We start from the raw sequence: 20,119 nt of genomic DNA on the forward strand, positions 1-20,119 counted from the left end.
TCCATCCCCCCATCCCACACCCTCCCCACTACCTCCATCCCCCCATCCCACACCCTCCCCACTACCTCCATTCCCCCATCCGTCACCCTCCCCACTACCACCATCCCCCCATCCCACACCCTCCCCACTACCTCCATCCCCCCATCCCACACCCTCCCCACTACCTCCATTCCCCCATCCGTCACCCTCCCCACTACCACCATCCCCCCATCCCACACCCTCCCCACTACCTCCATCCCCCATCCGTCACCCTCCCCACTACCACCATCCCCCCATCCCACACCCTCCCCACTACCTCCATCCCCCATCCGTCACCCTCCCCACTACCACCATCCCCCCATCCCACACCCTCCCCACTACCTCCATTCCCCCATCCGTCACCCTCCCCACTACCACCATCCCCCCATCCCACACCCTCCCCACTACCTCCATCTCCCATCCGTCACCCTCCCCACTACCACCATCCCCCCATCCCACACCCTCCCCACTACCTCCATCCCCCCATCCCACACCCTCCCCACTACCACCATCCCCCCATCCCACACCCTCCCCACTACCTCCATCCCCCCCATCCCACACCCTCCCCACTACCTCTATCCCCCCATCCCACACCCTCCCCACTACCTCCATTCCCCCATCCGTCACCCTCCCCACTACCACCATCCCCCCATCCCACACCCTCCCCACTACCTCCATCCCCCCCATCCCACACCCTCCCCACTACCTCTATCCCCCCATCCCACACCCTCCCCACTACCTCCATCCCCCCCATCCCACACCCTCCCCACTACCTCTATCCCCCCATCCCACACCCTCCCCACTACCTCCATTCCCCCATCCGTCACCCTCCCCACTACCACCATCCCCCCATCCCACACCCTCCCCACTACCTCCATCCCCCCCATCCGTCACCCTCCCCACTACCACCATCCCCCCATCCCACACCCTCCCCACTACCTCCATCCCCCCCATCCCACACCCTCCCCACTACCTCTATCCCCCCATCCCACACCCTCCCCACTACCTCCATTCCCCCATCCCACACCCTCCCCACTACCACCATCCCCCCATCCCACACCCTGCCCACTACCTCCATCCCCCCCATCTCACACCCTCCCCACTACCTCTATCCCCCCATCCCACACCCTCCCCACTACCTCCATCCCCCCATCCCAAACCCTCCCCACTACCACCATCCCCCCATCCCACACCCTCCCCACTACCTCCATCCCCCCATCCCACACCCTCCCCACTACCTCCATCACCCCATCCCAAACCCTCCCCACTACCACCATCCCCCCATCCCACACCCTCCCCACTACCTCCATCCCCCCATCCCACACCCTCCCCACTACCACCATCCCCCCATCCCACACCCTCCCCACTACCTCCATCCCCCCATCCCACACCCTCCCCACTACCACCATCCCCCCATCCCACACCCTCCCCACTACCTCCATCCCCCCATCCCACACCCTCCCCACTACCTCCATCCCCCATCCGTCACCCTCCCCACTACCTCCATCCCCCCATCCCACACCCTCCCCACTACCTCCATCCCCCCATCCCACACCCTCCCCACTACCTCCATTCCCCCATCCGTCACCCTCCCCACTACCACCATCCCCCCATCCCACACCCTCCCCACTACCTCCATCCCCCCATCCCACACCCTCCCCACTACCTCCATTCCCCCATCCGTCACCCTCCCCACTACCACCATCCCCCCATCCCACACCCTCCCCACTACCTCCATCCCCCATCCGTCACCCTCCCCACTACCACCATCCCCCCATCCCACACCCTCCCCACTACCTCCATCCCCCATCCGTCATCCTCCCCACTACCACCATCCCCCCATCCCACACCCTCCCCACTACCTCCATTCCCCCATCCGTCACCCTCCCCACTACCACCATCCCCCCATCCCACACCCTCCCCACTACCTCCATCCCCCATCCGTCACCCTCCCCACTACCACCATCCCCCCATCCCACACCCTCCCCACTACCTCCATCCCCCCATCCCACACCCTCCCCACTACCACCATCCCCCCATCCCACACCCTCCCCACTACCTCCATCCCCCCCATCCCACACCCTCCCCACTACCTCTATCCCCCCATCCCACACCCTCCCCACTACCTCCATTCCCCCATCCGTCACCCTCCCCACTACCACCATCCCCCCATCCCACACCCTCCCCACTACCTCCATCCCCCCCATCCCACACCCTCCCCACTACCTCTATCCCCCCATCCCACACCCTCCCCACTACCTCCATTCCCCCATCCCACACCCTCCCCACTACCACCATCCCCCCATCCCACACCCTGCCCACTACCTCCATCCCCCCCATCCCACACCCTCCCCACTACCTCTATCGCCCCATCCCACACCCTCCCCACTACCTCCATCCCCCCATCCCAAACCCTCCCCACTACCACCATCCCCCCATCCCACACCCTCCCCACTACCTCCATCCCCCCATCCCACACCCTCCCCACTACCTCCATCACCCCATCCCAAACCCTCCCCACTACCACCATCCCCCCATCCCACACCCTCCCCACTACCTCCATCCCCCCATCCCACACCCTCCCCACTACCACCATCCCCCCATCCCACACCCTCCCCACTACCTCCATCCCCCCATCCCACACCCTCCCCACTACCACCATCCCCCCATCCCACACCCTCCCCACTACCTCCATCCCCCCATCCCACACCCTCCCCACTACCTCCATCCCCCCCCACTCCTACACCCTCCACCCCCTCATCCCCCACACCGGACTCCTCCAGCTGTATTCCTCCCAGCCAAATGAACGGTATTCATTTTTTTATTAATACGTTGGTCTTCATTTTTACCAGCTGAGGCAGACTTCCTGAGTGCCTGTCATTAAACTTATATTTTTCACTGACTGGTTGCTACTGTGAGTGCCTGATTGACTTTGAGTGGCTGATTGACTGTGAATGGTAGATGTTATGACCCCACGTAGCCTGGGTGGAACGAGTCTACCCTTGGAAGAGTTATTCTGCCTTCCAGACCTGATTGAGAGGTCAGAGGAAAGATGTATATATTGAATATTTAATAAACGTCTTTGAATGATTTATGAATACTAGCAGAGGACGAGCATTTAAATAAGTGACATGAAATGAGATGTCGATACTTTGGTGACGTGAAGTGATACTAGCCGGACGTCATGACCTCACTTGAGTCACAACAGTCGTCAGAGATGGTAGTACTTCGTTGATTCTCCTGAAGGAGGAAGAATATAGTTCCCTGTGTCAGGGGCGAAGTGAAGGCTACTTGACTGCAAGTGTGAGGAAGCTGTTGGGGACTTGTTCACCATTTCCCTGTGGTTTAGATAATTAAGAGGAGACCTGGGAGTGAGTGTTGGTCGTGCCTTTGTGGAACTCTGATGGTGTGGCTTCTTCAAGAGGAAGGAAGCAAGCAGGCGTTTCTGTGTGAAGCCTGAGCCTGAAGTCGCCCAGATGGGTGACTTAGTGTACTCAAGTCAGGAGCAGAGGAGCTGTGAGGCAGTCTTAAAGAAACACTTTGTTGGATGTCTTAGAGGACGCCATCTTGGAGGGCCGCAGTTGAACGCCCTCGAGCTACGAATTTGGCGGTTTGTGTGGGAGAAAGGCAACGTTTCTGTGGGAGAAAGGCAACGTTTGTGTGGGGAGAAAGGCAACGTTTGTGTGGGAGAAAGGCAACGTTTGTGTGGGAGAACTGCAACGTTTGTGTGGGGAGAAAGGCAACGTTTGTGTGGGGAGAAAGGCAACGTTTCTGTGGGAGAAAGGCAACGTTTGTGTGGGGAGAAAGGCAACGTTTGTGTGGGAGAAAGGCAACGTTTGTGTGGGAGAACTGCAACGTTTGTGTGGGGAGAAAGGCAACGTTTGTGTGGGAGAAAGGCAACGTTTCTGTGGGAGAAAGGCAACGTTTGTGTGGGGAGAAAGGCAACGTTTGTGTGGGAGAAAGGCAACGTTTGTGTGGGAGAACTGCAACGTTTGTGTGGGGAGAAAGGCAACGTTTGTGTGGGGAGAAAGGCAACGTTTGTGTGGGGAGAAAGGCAACGTTTGTGTGGGGAGAAAGGCAACGTTTGTGAGGGAGAAAGGCAACGTTTGTGTGGGAGAACTGCAACGTTTGTGTGGGAGAAAGGCAACGTTTGTGTGGGAGAACTGCAACGTTTGTGTGGGAGAACTGCAACGTTTGTGTGGGAGAAAGGCAACGTTTGTGTGGGGAGAAAGGCAACGTTTGTGTGGGGAGAAAGGCAACGTTTGTGTGGGGAGAAAGGCAACGTTTGTGTGGGGAGAAAGGCAACGTTTGTGTGGGGAGAAAGGCAACGTTTGTGTGGGAGAAAGGCAACGTTTGTGTGGGGAGAAAGGCAACGTTTGTGTGGGGAGAAAGGCAACGTTTGTGTGGGAGAAAGGCAACGTTTGTGCGGGAGAACTGCAACGTTTGTGTGGGAGAACTGCAACGTTTGTGTGGGAGAAAGGCAACGTTTGTGTGGGGAGAAAGGCAACGTTTGTGTGGGGAGAAAGGCAACGTTTGTGTGGGGAGAAAGGCAACGTTTGTGCGGGGAGAAAGGCAACGTTTGTGTGGGGAGAAAGGCAACGTTTGTGTGGGGAGAAAGGCAACGTTTGTGTGGGAGAAAGGCAACGTTTGTGTGGGAGAAAGGCAACGTTTGTGTGGGAGAAAGGCAACGTTTGTGTGGGGAGAAAGGCAACGTTTGTGTGGGGAGAAAGGTAACGTTTGTGTGGGGAGAAAGGCAACGTTTGTGTGGGAGAACTGCAACGTTTGTGTGGGGAGAAAGGCAACGTTTGTGTGGGGAGAAAGGCAACGTTTGTGTGGGGAGAAAGGCAACGTTTGTGTGGGGAGAAAGGCAACGTTTGTGTGGGAGAAAGGCAACGTTTGTGTGGGAGAACTGCAACGTTTGTGTGGGAGAACTGCAACGTTTGTGTGGGAGAAAGGCAACGTTTGTGTGGGAGAAAGGCAACGTTTGTGTGGGAGAAAGGCAACGTTTGTGTGGGAGAAAGGCAACGTTTGTGTGGGAGAACTGAAAAGTTTTATGTGGGAGAAGTTAGTGAACTTCGTACCGGAGGAGAAGTATAAGCTGAACTGCAAGGTGGTATTGGACTTCGAGTTGAGGAGTGGAACTCGAGTGACATAGTGAAACTTCAAGGAGTGTAGGGAGCTACACTTATCTTGTGTGAGGCCGGTGGAGGAGCTTCACTGACATTCAAGGAGGACTTCATGTGCAGCTGATTGGAGGAACTGCGAGAGTACCTTGTGTGATATTATGAGGACCCAGATTGATGATTGTACTTGGAGACTTTGAGTAAAGGAACAGAGGATCTTATGGACCTGTTGATGTTTAAGGGAGTGCGTGATTGCGTTTTGGCATGAAAGGCGCAGTGAAAGGTGAGAGATTGATACTTTACGAAGAGTAGGAAATATGTGAATATTTTATGTGCCATGTATTGCAGTAAAGGGAGCGATATTGGAGGTAAAAGTAAAGATTTATTGTTATTGGAAGTAAAGATAAGGCGATATTGGAGTGTTATCAGTTGGTAGCAGCCTCGGAGATTGCATTGTTTTATAACTATTCCCGTATGTATATTGTGTATGTTCTTATGTATTAAATGTAATATTTGTTAGCTGACTTTTGGTCTTGTCCCGGTGAGGTTTCCTGGCTATAGAGAGAGAGAGAGAGACACGGCAATAACTTGGGTGACAGTGGACTATAACTAACTAAGGGGGATTGAGAGATCGTCCTACAGTAAAGAGAGTGCGGGGAGTCATGGCGGCTCGAGAGTCTGTGTGTACTCATGACAAATACGCAGTGTGAGCCGTACCCCTGAATAAAGGTGATGCTGAACTCCTCTACCAGAACCAGACACTTACCAGGGTTATCTCCCAAATAATTGCAAACACTCCATTGTCTATTGCTGGTCGACCGACGGTAGCAGAGTATGGCTGCTGAGGTCGGCTGTTTGTTCTGTCAGGGAGTGGTTGGCGTCTCTGGTCGACGGTAAGCTTGTATCAGGTTGATTGAAATAACCAAAGTTACATTGTATAACCCCCAACACTCCCCCCCCCCCCCCCCCCCGATTCTGAGTTGACTGTGAATGGCTAATTGACTGTGAATGCCTGATTGACGGTTAATATGTGACTGACCGTATATGCCTAACCAGTTAATACTACAATTGTGAATGCTTGATTGCCTTTGGTTATGACTGCCTGAGACTGGTCTTAACTGACTGCTTGACTGACATGTTGTTACTGTAACTGACTTGTTCTGACTGGCTGCCACATAACAGAGGCAGTGAAATGTGTGAAAAGAATTCTGAAACCAGTGATGCAGATATGAATGCGCTTAAGGCAAGCAAAAGGGGATGGTCTCTCCACCTCCTCCATCCCCTCTCCCTCTTCCCTCCTCCCCCACCCCATACACCAACACCGCTCCTCCCTCCCGCTTCACGTCTCCCATGCGCCAACAAGAGTCCCCAGTAAAGGAAAAGTGCAGTTAAATGTTCACTTATTTCATTTATGGTTTAAATATATATACCTGATTGTTTTGTATATGAAAATATGAGTAGTATTCTGCATGAAAAGTATTTTTAAGTTAATATTTTTGGGGGTGTGGAATGGATTATTTCAATTTACATTATTTTTTTATGGGAAAATTTGTTATTGTTTTCATAATTTTTGGTTTTCGTACCTTCTCTGGGAACGGATTAACTACGAAAACAGAGGTACCATTGTACAACCCCATCCACACAACCTATATATTATGTGAGAAAGCTTTAAAGAATTCTGATAAAGAAAGAGATCTAGGGGTGGTTCTAGAAAGAAAACTATCACCTGAGGACCACATAAAGAATATTGTGCGAGGAGCCTATGCTACACTTTCTAACTTCAGAATTGCTTTTAAATACATGGATGGTGATATACTAAATAAATTGTTCACTACTTTTGTTAGGCCAAAGCTAGAATATGCAGTAGTTGTGTGGTGCCCATATCTTAAGAAGCACATCAACAAACTGGGAAAGGTGCAAAGACATGCTACTAAGTGGCTCCCAGAAATGAAGGGCAAGAGCTACGAGGAGAGGTTAGAGGCATTAAATATGCCAAAACTAGAAGACAGAAGAAAAAGAGGTGATATGATCACTACATACCAAATAGTAACAGGAATTGATAAAATCGATAGGGAAGATTTAATGAGACCTGGAACTTTAAAAACAAGAGGTCATTGATTTAAACTAGCTAAACACAGATGCCGAAGAAATATAAGAAAATTCACTTTCGCTAACAGTGTGGTAGACGGTTGGAACAAGTTATGTGAGAAGGTGGTGGAGGCCAAGACCGTCAGTAGTTTCAAAGCGTTATATGACAAAGAGTGCTGGGAAGACGGGACACCACGAGCGTAGCTCTCATCCTGTAACTAAACTTAGGTAAATACAATGTGAGTTTGAAGCACATGGTAGAAAACTATGAAGATCAAATTAGGTACTTTTTGGTTATACGTTAGAATAAGGCATAGGTTGGACAATTTTTTAATTTATTAGGGAGGGAGTTCCATAGACTGGGTCCTTATTTGCATGGAGTGTTTGCCCAGATTTAGTTTGACTCTGGAGATATCAAAGTGACATTTATTTCTGGTGTGGTGCTCATTGGTTCTGTTACAGCTATCAAGGAAAAATTTCAGATCAAGATTAGCATTTAGGAACAAAGTTTTATACATGTAAATAGCACATGAGAATATGGGGAGTGAGTGCATGTTTAGCATGTTAAGGGACTTAAACAGAAGGGCTGTGTGTTGTCTTAACACAGAGTTTGTTACAGTCCTGATAGCAGATTTTTGATAAGTGATGATAGGCTTGAGGTAGTTTGCAGTTTTTGAACCCATGCACAGATACCGTATGTAAGATAGGGATAGATTAGCGTGTAGCATAATGAAAGGAGAGCAGAGTGGGGAACATAATATCTGATTTTAGAGAGTATACTGACCCTGTTTGATACCTTTTCTGAAGGGAGCCCGTCGGCTCCCTCCCTGATACACATGGAAAATACTGGAGGGCCAGGTCCCGAATCTACACAGTAAAATAACAACGTACTGGAGTGAACGATATGGAAGAAAATGCAAGATTGAACCAGTGAAGAGCAGAGGTGCCATAGGCACAATCAGAGAGCACTGTATAAACATCAGAGGTCCGCAGTTATTCAACGTCCTCCCAGCGACCATAAGAAATATTGCCGGAACAACCTTGGACATCTTCAAGAGAAAACTGGACTGTTTTCTAAGAGAAGTTCCGGATCAGCCGGGCTGTGTTGGGTATGGGGCCCTGCGGGCCGCTCCAAGCAAAAGCCTGGTGGACCAAACTCTCACAAGTCGAGCCTGGCCTCGGGCCGGGCTTGGGGAGTAGAAGAACTCCCAGAACCCCTATCAAGCAGATATCAAGCAGGCTACCTGGAGCTATAGGACCGATATTAGCCATATTAGTCTGGGGCTAATTATATTATTATTATAATAATAATATATTTAATTAATATTTATCACTCTTGCTTGGTCTTGAAGGATGCCGGCCCCGGGTGAAAGAGGGCTGTGACGATCTCTGTCTGGAACCCTTAGGTGTGGGAATGGGGCGTCCAATTCCTAGGGGTCGTGCGGACCCCAAGCTCTGCTTCAGGAGGCTGGGGTCGTTCTGGCCCTTGATGGGGTGGTTCTTCTCCGGCCCCGACCACGGCGATCTCCGGGTTAGGAGTCCCTGTACCTTCTTTCATCAACTTCAACTGTGAGCTCTCCGGAGCTCACAGTTCCTGCGACGGCGCTGGAACCAATCGTATTGGCGTTTGCCTTTCCATTAGATACTTTCAGCGCCGTGGAAAGGGAGAACCTGCTACTTGGGTTACAGCTTCTCCTCTGTATCAGTTTACCCTAGTTTTGCACCCTGGAGAAACTATTCCAGAATGACAACAAGAGTGCAACTCCATGGTCTCCTGAGACTGATAGATACTAGTCTGGGGCTTCAGTCATATGGAGTTTTCATGCTTCCCGGGAACCACGAGCCAGAAACTGGTTCCCACAGAGAGGTGGAGGGAGCAATTGCCTATGAAAACTTCACTCTTTGAGAGTATATTCATGTTTGCCATCGACAGAGGTTAGGCACCCAGAAAAATAGGCGCCCCAAAACAGACCCCCAACTTGTAGAATATTGCAACCGGAGACCAAAACAGAGGTTTAAAACTCCCCCTAAGAAAAACAAGGAAACACGCAAATCATCATCAACCTGATGCACCGCTTGCCTACACAGAGCCAGCCGTCTGCCCCCAATTTGTTGACTGGGGCGGACGTCTACTCTGGTCTCGATTGCCTGTCTGGATTTTGTCAGGATTTTTACCCTAGCGGTGATGCCTGCTGTGTGTTGGAGTGTTGGCCAGACGTTTCAAGTACTAGGGCTGTATGCGCTGAGGGTTACCTGCTTGATGGGGTTCTGGGAGTTCTTCTACTCCCCAAGACCGGCCCGAGGCCAGGCTGGACTTGTGAGAGTTTGGTCCACCAGGCTGTTTCTTGGAGCGGCCCGCAGACCCACATATCCACCCTAGCACGGTTGGTCTGGCCCTCCTTGAAGAAAATTATATAGTTTTCTCTTAAAGATGTCCATGGTTGTTCCCACAATATTTCTTATACTCGCTGGGAGGATGTTGAACAACTGTGGACCTCTGATGTTCATACAGTGTTCTCTGATTGTGCCTATGGCACCTCTGCTCTTCACTGGTTCTATTTTGCATTTTCTTCCATGTCGTTCACCCCAGTAAGTTGTTATTTTACTGTGTAGATTTGGGACCTGACCCTCCAGTATCTTCCACGTGTTCTCTTCCCTGGGCAGCCTGTAAGTACTTTCCTTGGTTTTCACGGTTCTCTTCCATGCAGCTTTCGGGTCTCACTCCCGTAGGGGTAGCGGGCGCTTTTCTTCTGCCTTGCTCTGGCGGTCAACTGGATCTTGTTCCTTTTGTTTGGCCCTGGGTAGGGAGTGTTTGTTGCTGGTTGGTGCACACGGTACTGCACAGCTCGCATGACAGTGGCGGCCGTGCCCCTCTCTGGCCACTTGTTGTAATGGCACACTTTCAGGGTTCTTTTCATTCTTTTTAGTTTTTCCTGCCTGGTGGAGAGCTGCCTAGCTTCCCATTAGTATGCCTAGGTTCAATTTGGTTATCCTCCCGTTGGCCCATGAGGTTGCTCCCTGCTCAGGAGTAGTAGGATTTATGCCAAATCCCGACCGTTTTGCATTTTTCAGCGGTCGTAATTTGGCATATGTGTTTTTAGTTACATTTGGTGGTGGTCATGATTTGGGATGGGTGTATTTTGATACCCCAGTGAAGCTTAGCTCTCGTCCTAGTCCGTTTTCTTGCGACAGCTTATTTAACTCCATATGCCAAGTCCCGACTGTTTTGCTTTTTTCAACGGTTGCGATTTGGCATAGGTGTTTTTATTTAAATCAGCGACAGTCGCGATTTGTCCCAGTAAACTTTTCTATTGGGATTAAATGATCGCCTCCTGGCATACCCGAATTTCGTTACCACGGTGACCCTTGCAGGCATCGCTAATGGACAATGACGTCAGGCAATCTTCATCTTCCCTGTGTAAGTCTGTTTTCTGGTATGGAATATTTATTCCCATTATCAATATGTTGGAAACATGAATGGTATTATGACGGGAAATGGGAACAAACCCATTATATGTATTAGTGCAGGGGGTAATGATGTTGGATGAGTTAGGAGTGAGGAACAAATACAGAGATTCAAGACAACTATAGAATTATTTAGGAGCAAGGGAGGAATCCCGATCATATGTGGCATTCTTCCAAGAAAGGGAGTGGGAAATGAATAGATAGTGAGGGCACATGGTGTCAATTGCCGGCTGGAAAGATATTGCAAATCAAATGCAATATCTTTCATAGACAACTGGGAACACTTCTATGGAAGAAATGAAATGTATGCTCGGGATGGGGTGCATCTATCGAGGGCCGGGGTTGTTGCTGTTGCGAACTCGTTGGAACCAGTGGTTAGAGGCGTTTGTTTGGGTTTAAACTGTTAGTTGATAGTTGTATGGGAATTGATTTGGAGGAAGGAGGTAATAAAAGTATGTGTTCGTGGGAGAAAAGAATTGGCAAAATGATCAGGGAAAGAGAAGGTCCGCAAAATAACAATTCACTTAGGGTATATTACACTAACAGTAGAAGTCTAAGAAATAAAATAAATGAATTAAATGCTCTTGTTTGCACAGAAAAAATAAATATTATTGCACTTATCGAAATGTGGATGAATGTAGAAAATAGAGAACTATTAACTGAATATCAAACAAATGGATTTAAACTACTTCACACAGACAGATATATTAGACGAGGAAGGAGAGTAGCCATATATGTTAGGGACAATTTGAAATGTCCCTAACATATATGGAAATGTCCCTAACAGAGGAAATCAAAACTGAGCCACACACAGAAACTATTTGGATATAATTAAACGAAAAAGCAAATAATATTATAATAGGAGTTATATATAGGCCACCAAATTTAGAGAGAATGGAAGCAAAGCATCTATGGGGTGAAATATCTTAAGCATCTAGATCTAACAGTATTTATGTCATGGGTGATTTTAATTTTAGTGGAATAAACTGGTTGAACAAAACAGGGAATAATGAAGCAGAAGATTTTCTAGAAATAATTGACGATTGTTTTCTTACGCAACACATTAAGGAACCAACGCGGGAAAATAATATTTTTGATTTAGTGTTAACTAACAGGGAAACACAAATTAAGGACATGGAAATAGGGAGTGAGCTAGGGAACAGTGGTCACAAAGAAATCAGATTTAGCATAGAATGGAATAGACCTGTTGGAGAAAATTCTGTTAAAGTGCCTGATTTTCGAAAAGCTGATTTCAATAGCATAAGAAATTTTTTAGGTCAAATAGATTGGAAAGTCTTGGGTATGGGGTGTGGGCCGGTCTTGGAGCTAGACGTGAACCCAGCGATAGGTGACGTAAAAGGGGTTTTCGATGTGGATTCAAAATATAAGCTATTTAAAAAATATTCTAAGCAAAACCCAGGAATGTAGTACCTCACCTTGAGGTTACCTTGAGGTGCTTCCGAGGCTTAGCGTCCCCGCGGCCCGGTCGTCGACCAGGCCTCCTGGTTGCCGGACTGATCAACCAGGCTGTTGGACGCGGCTGCTTGCAGCCTGACGTATGAGTCACAGCCTAGTTGATCAGATATCCTTTGGAGGTGCTTATCCAGTTATCTCTTGAACACTGTGAGGGGTCAGCCAGTTATGCCCCTTATGTGTAGTGGAAGCGTGTTGAACAGTCTCGGGCCTCTGATGTTGACAGAGTTCTCTCTCAGAGTACCTGTTGCACCTCTGCTTTCCAACGGGGGTATTCTGCACATCCTGCCATGTCTTCTGGTCTCATGTGATGTTATTTCTGTGTGCAGGTTTGGGACCAGCCCCTCTAATATTTTCCACGTGTAAATTATTATGTATCTCTCCCGCCTGCGCTCAAGGGAGTACAGTTTTAGGCTCTTTAGTCGGTCCCAATAGTTTAGATGTTTTACTGAGTGGATTCTAGCAGTAAAGAATCTCTGCACGCTCTCCAAGTCAGCAATTTCACAAGCTTGGAATGGGGCTGTCATTGTGCAGAAGTATTCCTCTCTAGAGAGCACTAGCGTGTTGAAGAGTATCATCATTGGTATAGCATTTCTAGTGTGAACGGTTCTTTTTATCCAACTTATCATATTTATTGCAGTTGTGACGGCTTCTTTATTGTGTTCTTTAAAGGTAAGGTCTTCCGACATGAGTACACCCAGATCCTTTACATTGCTTTTTTGTTCTATGTTATGATTTGACTGTGTTTTGTACATTGTTTCCGTTTTTAGATTTTAATTTTTTCCGTGGCGCATGAGCTGGAACTTATTTTCGTTAAACACCATATTATTTTCTGTAGCCCATAGAAAGACCTGATCTACATCTGACTGGAGGTTCGCCGTGTCCTCTACGTTGTCTACTCTCATGCAGATCCTAGTGTCATCTGCAAAGGATGATATGGTACTATAGATTGCGTCCTTCTCGATGTCCGATATGAAGCTGAGAATAGAGTACTAGAGCAAGACAGGATTTTATTTTGTTGACTATTACACATTGGGTTCTGTTAGTCACGAAATTGTAGATCCATCTGCCTATTTTTCCGGTAATTCCTTATGAACGCATTTTATATGCAATATCACCATGGTCACATTTGTTGAAGGCTTTTGCGAAATCTGTATAAATTACATCAGCGATTAGTCTGTCTTCATGGCATCTAATGCCATGTCATAGTGGTCCAGCAACTGTGATAGGCAAGAGCGCCCTGTTGTGAAATCATGTTGTCCGGGGTTATGGAGATGCTGGGATTCCATGTGTTTTGTGATCATACATCTTAGCACTCTCTCAAAGATTTTTATGATGTGTGATGTTAGTGCTATCAGTCTGTAATTTTTTACCTCTGCCTTATTTCCTCCTTTATGGAGTGGTGCTATCTCTGCTTTTTTAGTATGTCAGGAATAACGCCAGTATCTAGGCTTTGTCTCCACAGAATGTGAAGGGCCTGTGATAGTGTTTTTTTACAGTTGTTGATGAATATAGGGTTCCAAGAATCCGGGCCTGGTGCAGAGTACATAGGCATACTGTCTATGGCTTCTTCAAAATCCAGTGGAGATAGGGTGACATCTGATACATGATTTGATGTTGGTATTATATCCATGAAAATTTCATTTGGGTTATTTTACGTTGTGGTAGTTGTAATAATATTATTATGTTGTGAGTCGATAGATTGTCTCTCCCGGACCACCCACCAAACCCAAAACCTCTGTAGTGTGCTTATACTTAAATCAGGAGATCACCCTGCACGCTTCTTACTTTTGGAGAGGGCTCAGCATCACATCTGTAGGGGATGTGGCTCCAACACCAGCCTCGTTGTCATGTGCACACACCCACTTGAGCCGCCATGACTCCCCCACTATCTTGTCGGATGGTATGATCTCCCCAATCCCCTTTCCTGAATTATTATTCTGTACTACCTTGTCCAAAGCTGTGGTGCTTTCTCTCTCTCTCTCTCTCTCTCTCTCTCTCTCTCTCTCTCTCTCTCTCTCTCTCTCTCTCTCTCTCTCTCTCTCTCTCTCTTGCTTCCTGGGAAGCCTCACTAGGACAAGGGCAAACACCTGATGATTATGAACATTTAATAACAACACAGAACATATATAAAACACTCACATACAGTATATAAGTATATAAACTTCAACACCTTATGATGTTATAACCTGGTTACAAACCACAACCATCAGGACTATCAGTTGCTTATACCAAGTGGTAGCCCAACTCCTGGCCTGCCACTTATGCTACCAACCTCACTTAGTGAGTTAAACCTTGTAAAACAAATATGGCACTATCAGCCCTAGAACATATATATACATATGGCACTATCAGCCCTAGAAAATATTTATCTCTGCAGGTACTCCAGCCTACAGTTGTAACTCTATAAACTTCAGTATAAGTATTCCTTGGCATAAAAATGATAATCAATCACCCACCTTTCACTGCGTCTTGCATGCTAATGGCACTCAAGCATTCTACCAACTCCTAGCATGCTAATGGCACTCAAGCACTCTACCAACTCCTAGCATGCTAATGGCACTCAAGCACTCTACCAACTCCTAGCATGCTAATGGCACTCAAGCACTCTACCAACTCCTGGCATGCTAATGGCACTCAAGCACTCTACCAACTCCTAGCATGCTAATGGCACTCAAGCACTCTACCAACTCCTAGCATGCTAATGGCACTCAAGCACTCTACCAACTCCTAGCATGCTAATGGCACTCAAGCACTCTACCAACTCCTAGCATGCTAATGGCACTCAAGCACTCTACCAACTCCTAGCATGCTAATGACACTCAAACACTCTACCAACTCCTAGCATGCTAATGGCACTCAAGCACTCTACCAACTCCTAGCATGCTAATGGCACTCAAGCACTCTACCAACTCCTAGCATTCTAATGGCACTCAAGCACTCTACCAACTCCTAGCATTATAATGGCACTCAAGCACTCTACCAACTCCTAGCATGCTAATGGCACTCAAGCACTCTACCAACTCCTAGCATGCTAATGGCACTCAAGCACTCTACCAACTCCTAGCATGCTAATGGCACTCAAGCACTCTACCAACTCCTAGCATGCTAATGGCACTCAAGCACTCTACCAACTCCCTACAAGTAGTCAATAAGAACTTCCTTCCCACATCTGAAGTTCACTACCCTGACATCAACAGGTTCTTCCAGGTTCATCTACTAGGATCCTCTACAGCTCTTCCAGGCTGCTGCACCATGAAGTTTTCCTTGGATTGCAGTGGTACTCCACCACTGATTCCACAGAAGCATGTGAGACTTCACTTGACTGGTCCTCTTCACACAATTTGAGGTCCAATTCCTCACTATGGGGCTTGCTCTTCCACAGAGTACAACATCTACTCCTACAGTCTTGGAGTTCCGCTCATTAACTTCTTCTCTGGCCTTAGAGTACTCCCATCAACTCCTTCCTCAGAACAAACCTGCAACCCATCGATACGCCAATAAAAATGTTACTCTACAAACATATAACTTTAATGAACTACACACAATAAATGTTTCACCCGACATCTCCCTGCTTCCCGAACACCATAAGTATGGACTTCCCTGTTCGGGCGAATCCATCCTCCGCCTCGCCCGCTGAGCAGTTCCTCCGCCTGCAAATGCTAGGCAGCTACTCTGCCAGGAACTAAGCTCCCTCAGTCACCCACGAGGGCGTGGAGGGGATGGACATCGCTCCGCCCTCCAGGACGTTCCTCTGTCTTTACTCTCTGTTTTGAACTTTCTGCTTCAATAAAATTTGCCTAACATATCAATAAATACTGGCTACGGCCGCTGGGCACACAACCAACTACAGGTAATCACTGTTAACTGATTAAAACTGTGCCTACCACAAAAGTGTCTCTTGCGAGGGTGCTCACTTGATGATGCCTGACCAGGGCGCACACACGGCTGCCCACGAAAATGTTTCTGGACGGCTTCACAACTCTTCCTGCCATCCAGGACTTGTGACCACACGTTTCCAGATTAATTCCACAGCTGAAACGTCTGCACACTTCCTTCCTCTTGAAGGTATATCAACTAGGGGGTTCTTCTCTAACTGGAACCCAATGGAGCTCAACTTCCCCTCACAATTTCTGGTGCTCAAGTGAGGTCAACGTCCTTATAAGCGAGCCTCACACCCCCAGCAAATTCTCCACATCTCATGACCAGTCATTTATTTATATCCTTATTCACTGCCATACATGCAAACCGTTTGTCAAATTCAATCGAATGTCTACTATATAAATATCCAGGTCTACATCTCTTTAACCTCTTAGGTCAAATCTGGTAGAATGACTCAAGGGGAGACTCATTTCTCCTGCAGGCTGAGATCATAACAGTTATCAATCTTTAGTGTGTTTAGTGGCTCGCATACGGCTTCCTCAGTATTTCGCTCATTTTTTTGTTGTCATCTGTGAAAGTTCCATATCTCTTTCGCAGGGGCCTGATGCTAGATGTGGTTTTTTATCTTGATTTTGCATAGGAGAAAAAATATTTTGTATTTCCCTCTATTTCACTGATGGCCTTTTGCTCTCTTTGCCTCTCCTGGGTTTTGTATGATTCTTGTAGCTTTAGTTCAATTGTTTCTATTTCTCTACCTAACCTTCTTCGCCGTTCATGAGATAGGGTGCGACTCTCAAGTTGTTCTGCGATTTGTTTTCTTCGCCTATAGAGGGAACGACGTTCCCGTTCCAATCTGCATCTCTTCCTGTTTTTTTCTTAGGGATATGCGGTTTGAGCATATTTCTAGTGCTACTGAGCTTGTTTTTTTCAGGCACTGGTTCAGGTTTGTATTTTCTAGCTGTTCTTCTCAGCTTATTTCTGTGAAGTCTTGGTTCATTTGCTCCCAGTTTATCTGTGTATTATTGAAATTGAATTTGCTGAAATCTCTTCCACTGGGAATCGAGACTGAGTTTGAAGGTCTATTCCCCATGCTTGTCAAAACTTCAATTAAGTTGTGATCTGAGTAACAGGTATTTGTAATCATTATGTTCCTGATCAATTCATCATTATTAGTGAAAATGAGGTCCAGCGTGTTCTCCTTCCTAGTTGGTTCAATTATTTACTGATTTAAGGCAAACCAGTCGCACATTCGTAGCAGGTCATTTGCATGTGACTGTTCATTTAGGCTACTTCCAGGAATTCTCTCTGATAAAACTGTATTAGTTAGGGTCTTCCATTTCAGGTGCTATAGGTTGAAGTCCTGAAACAGGATGATGTTTGGGGCTGGATTTGGGAGATTTTCTAAGCAGTGTTCTATTTTCATTAGTTTGTTTTTAAACTGCTGATGATTTGCCTCTGGTGACTTATATACAAGGACAATAACTACATTTAGGATCCGTATTTTGATTATCAGCACTTCCACCATATTGTTTGTGATAGCATCTATAATACCCACAGTCCAGTGCTAACTAAACAAGTCACAACTAAAAGGTTAAACAATCCATGGCTTACTAAGGGTATACCTAAATCTGTTAATAAAATCATTACCATGAGAAGAAGTACCAGTATAGGTTAGGGGTCATCTCCAAAGCAGTTTCAAGGAGATACTCATCAATGTTGTCCAAAACAATTAGGAGCCAAAATAAAAATACCCCACCATATCTTTCTTATAAAATCTCTGTGGCTAGATCCTAGAAACTGAGTAAATTTGTTACACAGGATTTTCCAGATCCAAAACTGTACTGTCTGTCTGTTATTATATAGTTTTCTCCAAGGGTTCTACCCATTTAGTTTTAATTATTTTTTCTAATATTTTGACTATTACACTTGTCAATGATACAGGTCTATATTTGATGGGATCTTCCCTGCTGCCACTGTTGTAGAGTGCTGCAGCAGCCTCTAATATCAACTGGGAGTCTGAAATAGGAAGCATAGTGAATATCAACCGTGTAGTGCAAACATTTCTTCTGTGTTAGCCTTTTTCCACACATCTGCTAGGACTCCTGTTCACGGGGATGCCTGAAAAATCTGTTGAAGTGGAATGCTGAGCTCAGGTGCACATTCTCTCAGGACCCATGGTGAAACTCCATCTGGGCCAAATGCTTTGTTCTTACTTAGCTCCTTTAGCATTTTTTTCACTTCATATCTAGACACCTCTATGAAATGTGAGAAATCGATAAAGATTTGGATAAAGAAAGAGAGCTAGGAGTGGTTCTAGATAGAAAACTATCACCTGAGGACCACATAAAGAACATTGTGTGAGGAGCCTATGCTACACTTTCTAACTTAAAAATTGCGTTTAAATACATGGATGGCAAGATACTAAAGAAATTGTTCACAACTTTTGTTAGACCAAAGCTGGAATGGAATGCAGTATCCACCCAATTTAACAGCCTATATGGGGCTGTACCCTGGTCGTTATTTCCGGAGCTCCGTTATTTTGGAAGTTAAGTTGGGTCGGGTAATTTTTCAAGTAACATTCAGGTAAGATATATTTTATACTGTATAACTAAAATTAAATAAAGTTCATTGTGTAATTGCGTTCCAATTTAGTGCCACGCCGACGATTAAGCCAGCTGTTGGCTGCTGCATGGATGATGTGTGAACACGGTCTGATCAAGTCCAAATGGGTGGGAAAAAATTGGTTCATTCCTTTGTATTGCAAAATATTTCATGTATCAGTGATTGTTAATATTTTCTCAATAAAATTTTAGAGATGTGTTTTGTTTTACCCTGAACAGTGCAGGTAATGTATTTTTAATGTTATGACGCAGGCTGTGGCCGCCAGGCTATACAATGGTGATCGAGCCTTGTCACTGAGAGCTAGCCAAGACGAAATATTTTGAGCTCACCTTTATTCTGCTAATGATAGAATATACATTTGCAGAAATTAATATGTAGCTTTTGTTGAAAAAAAAAAAATTAATATGTTGTAATACTATAATAAAATTGGTAAATTGACTAACTTGTAATGAAGCTGAAGATTACGAAGCTGTGAAGATTACGTCATCCTCTGCAGCGCTTGTTTTATATTGTTCAGTACTGTATACAGGGTACTTACTGTATGTACACTTATTTTCAGGCATTCACTTCACACAACAGCTAGCCTTACTACTAATTCACATGAGTTCTAATTCTAATTCACAATTGAAAATTATTTCTACTGTATATTAACACTGTACAGTATCTTTTCGTCAAAGCTTAAATAATCATTAATACTTACAATACTGTACTCTATCAACACTTCTTACACTAATTGATATGCCTTTCAATTATATTTTATATCGTTAGTGGAGGCTACACGACTTTTGATGGGAATTCAGCATCGGGGGGGGGTGCAGCATGGCTTGTAGGGCATTCGTTGCCAGCAGATGCTGCATGACTTGTTGAATTCACAGTGGGTGCTTTTACGAATCGTTGAAATCATGAATTCATCTATTTTTGTCTGAATCTGATTTTCTCTGGCTAATATTCTGAGACATTGTTCTCAGCCATGTGAGTTCACAGTAAACAATGCGGTCACATGGCCAGGCGCAGTACATTCTAGGTCCGTGGGAAAAAAAATACCTATTGCCTATACTATAAAAGGTATTTAATAAGAAAACAAAGAATTTTGCTTAATAACAATTGTTTTAAAATATTTTATTAATAATAATTTAGAATTTTCTTCATAGAACTAAATCATTTTAAAAGAAAGTTAAGATTTAATATACCACTCTGGATGATCGAGGTCGGTGGCCTGGTCGCCATGTGAGGGGCTGCCGATGCCAAAACAAACCTAATACTGACCGTCGATAATATCGACCACCAGAATGGTAACTGAGGCTGCAGATACCGATCTCCCAAACCGGTCGTTATTACCGGCAGATCGGTATAAAAGAGGTGGTTGTATGGTGCCCCTATCTTAAGAAGCACATCAACTGGAAAAGGTGCAAAGACATGCAACTAAATGGCTCCCAGAACTGAAGGAC

General features: G+C 46.3%; 1 protein-coding gene across 1 annotated transcript in view; it reads left to right on the top strand.

Moving 5' to 3' along the window:
* LOC123752090 (tripartite motif-containing protein 5-like) overlaps nt 1-20,119 on the top strand; it is a 548,342-nt gene that overhangs the window by 36,936 nt on the left and 491,287 nt on the right. The gene's annotated exons all lie outside the window — the stretch shown is intronic.

This window comes from Procambarus clarkii, chromosome 37 (genome assembly GCF_040958095.1).
Source record: "Procambarus clarkii isolate CNS0578487 chromosome 37, FALCON_Pclarkii_2.0, whole genome shotgun sequence".
NCBI lineage: Eukaryota > Metazoa > Arthropoda > Malacostraca > Decapoda > Cambaridae > Procambarus > Procambarus clarkii.